Here is a 3,704-nt window from a genome sequence, read left to right on the forward strand (position 1 = left end):
AAGATCATCATCTGCATGAAAACACATGACAACAGTGTAAAGTGGGATTCATTTATAACATTGCCAAATCCCTAGAACTCCCAGCTTGGACCAAAAAGATCATTCACAGGCATTGACAAAGTTAGCCAGTAAAGCTGAATTAAATCTATAGTAAGGGTTGACAAGATACTACATCACCATTTTTCTGCCACCTTAAAATCTGTTTCTTCATAGTCTGCAACATTTTCCACTTTGTGAGCATCAAGAATTTTCCGAGGATATGGAGATTTGAAGCAAGCTAAAGAGACTTGCTTTTTCTCAATTACCTTTCTCAGATTCAACTCCCAAACCATGGAGCTTGGGCTTACTTTCTCCTGCAGAAAACCAGTACTCTATGTATGACCTGTATGGGATCAAACCTCCTTAATATATGAACACTTTCAGTAAGCAAAGCCTGCACCCCAGCACCCAAGCAGAGTGTGAGTGCTGTATTGAGACCAAGCATCCATCTTCAGCAGTGACTTGCAGTAGAAACCCAAGAAAAATATATAAGAGCACACACCCATAGCAGTTTATGATTTACAGCTTTTCATGGCCTCAGCATCCATAGAACACGATAGTATCCCCTGCGATGGAGCACATGTTCTGTCGTTCCAGTCAGGCACAAAAGGGCTCGTCTGTATGTACAATCTATTGTTCCGTTATGCAAACGTGACATCTACTGTTAAAAAGCCTCTACTGCAAGAGGAAAGTGAACCCAAGGAAACTGAAGACATCTTCAGCACTCCAATTGTCAAGAGCCTGCAGTATGTAGCCCCACAGGGCTAGTACTTCATCAGATGCATTTCCCTCTGTAGTCTCACACTTCTCACTGACCTGCAATAGCTTGATTTGGGTCCAGCGGTTCCCTTATTCCTGGTTCATGGTCCCTTCCTCAGCATGATCTACCACACACACAGTACAGCAGAGCAGCAAGCCCACCTGCTGGCATCATATAGTAAGATACAGAAGGGATTTTGGCACAGTGCAATCACCACCAGTGAACTGAAGCTGACTGAATTTGCATTTGCTATGCCGGAGCCACGTGCCAGACCCTTGTCTTGCTCCTAGCCCAAAAGCAAAGCAGTTTACCACTGGTTTTGGGGTGGGTTTTTTTCACTAGGAGTGAGCACCCCACTCCTTCCTCTCCCCTTACTCCATGGGAAAACAAAAATGTCTTTTTTTCTTCCTTTTCAATCTCTGAATTTACCACCCTTTCATCCCTCTTTTCCCTCCCTCCGTCTCTGAGTGACAGTGCTACCAAGAGAGAGCAAACCTTTTACTCTTTGCACCCCCAAACCAATCTCCACTGTGAATAGTTTTGGGGGGTTCTTGAAAATAAGGCACAGACTGGACCATCGCAACAGACCCATTTCCTCAGTAGTTCCTATCCGGCCCTCTGAACTGCCCACTTTGCTGTGCAAATTCACCACTGGCCATTAGAGGGCAATGGGGCATGGAAAAGAAGTTTCTCCTGCTTGCTATCAGATGACTGCTATTACCTCAAACGAATCAATTCTGAATTTACTGCATCCTCTGACCTTGGGCTATAGATTTGGGAGACATTAACAAGGATGCCATCAGCCAGGAGAGTGGGGAGATTGGAGCACATTCAGATTTTCAGACACAGAGGCACCAGACAACTAATAAATAGGCTAAACCCAACCCTCCAAACATGACACCATAGAGAGCACATGCCTTAAGTTCTACACAGCAAGAGGCAGTCCTAATTGATTCAGGTCTTACTGGCCAGAAAACAAAACAGTGTCCTACCAGCCTTTATCAAAATGAATAATAAATGTCACTTGTAACTTGAAATTAAGAATTTTCTTCCCCTTCTGCTTCCTTATGCCAGTAGATCTTTCATAGCCTCATAGTACTGCATGAATCATTACCATCTTAACAAATAAATGAATAAAAGGCTGCAGGTTGAATCCACTGATGTGCAAATCAGTGAAAACTCATGGAAATATTGCAGATTTCCAAGTTGACAGATCCTAAGACTTCAGACCTGACTGTCTGTCTACCACCCAGCTGGGCCCAATAGCTCCCCAGTGCTACGAAACAAATGGCTCTTACTATGATAGCCTTTGCCACTGCCTGATAATATCAGTAAATGTGAACCTCAGCCATCAGCTACTTAGTGTTATTTACCTGTGGCTGAGAAGTGCTAGTCTTAAATCATCAGTTTATTGATAACTTCCAGAGTGCGGCATTGCTGGATGCTTCTAATCTTCCTCTGGTGCCGAGGAAATGGGAGGCCCTGGGAAAGGAGCAGAGGTGGCTGTTGGGTTGCCAGCAGTTGCCCTGGCTCCCAGATCACTTTAAAGCAATCTTCAGAAAAGTGGCAGAGATATTAACAGGCTGTTACTGACATTAGATCCATAAATAATTCCACATAATGCATGGCCCCGGCCCTTAGAAGGTCTAGGGGAAAAAAAAGTGGAGGCTGGAATATTGATAGATGTGTCTGCAAGAGCTATTAAGAAAGGGAAGGCAGTTTCCATGGGATTGGTCTAAGCCACCGCACCCAGGACCAGAGGGAAATCTTGGTCACATGCCTGACAAAACAGATCTCGGTGCACAGCACCAAGCAACAGGTTTAATGAAAAGAATAACGCAGCTTCCGCAGGACTTCAGAAATAGAGGCATCCCCCTTCGGAAGTCAAAAACCATCATGAAAGACTGGAGAACTTATAAAGCAAGCCTCAGTACAAGTGAGGACAGAGCTCAGGTGCGCTTACTCTGCGCTGCAGATACAGAAGTGATCTCTCTCTTGCATCTGTTCATGCATGGAGAGAGAAATGAGCTGCGCTCTGCCATATACTGAATCTATTTTTTGATGTCCTTAAGTGCACTGGAGTAATGTATTTTCCATGTTACTTTTTGCAGCTATTACTGAGACATGTCCCTGAATCCCATCAGTGGGTACATCCCGTTGAAGTGCTGCAGTGAATTGCTAAACATGTTTTATAAATTAGATCATCCAAAAATCCCTGCTACCCAGCCCCATTCTGTGATAAGGCTTCATAACAGTAGAAAACCCATGAAATGACTTAACAGAGGAGAAAACAAAAACCCCACAGCGTAGTCTCCCAGTCAAGGTACTGAAACAGATGAACATGACTCACCCCCTTCAGAGACACCAACTGAGCACCTACATGCTTTGCTGCGGGCATCTCTGTTATGAGTCCACCCCTCTCCATTTTCTGCTTATGATGCCTTCACTCCCAACACACACACCCGAGGACAGCAAGAAAATTCCCACTGTCTAAGTGACACTGCTCATGTAGCTTCGAGACAGATTTCAAGGCAACAGTCCCTCTTCGATTCTCAGATGGTGCTACGGGACTGACTCCCATGCCAGTGGTCAGATTTCTTAGCACTTGGCAGCTGCAATCATGGGTTGGCTTTTCAGAAGAGTTTAGTGTCTTCCACACACCCAGCACATTAAGCTCACTCACCTGGAAACTCAATTCCAGCCTTAAGTTCTTTGTGCTTCAGCTTTGCATGTTCAAAATAAGGACACCAGCTCCTCTCGCTTCTCCCCATCTGCCTCATCTCTCAAAACTCAGAGGCCCTCACTTGCCTCCTCTGGCTGCAGAGGGGATGCCCAAACCCATTTTGGGGATGAGCCCATTGGGACCAGTTATCTAACCTCCATGCTGTGTGTACCTTCCTGGATC

The sequence above is a fragment of the Buteo buteo genome, chromosome 12 (genome assembly GCF_964188355.1).
Source record: "Buteo buteo chromosome 12, bButBut1.hap1.1, whole genome shotgun sequence".
In the NCBI taxonomy this organism is placed as follows: Eukaryota; Metazoa; Chordata; class Aves; order Accipitriformes; family Accipitridae; genus Buteo; species Buteo buteo.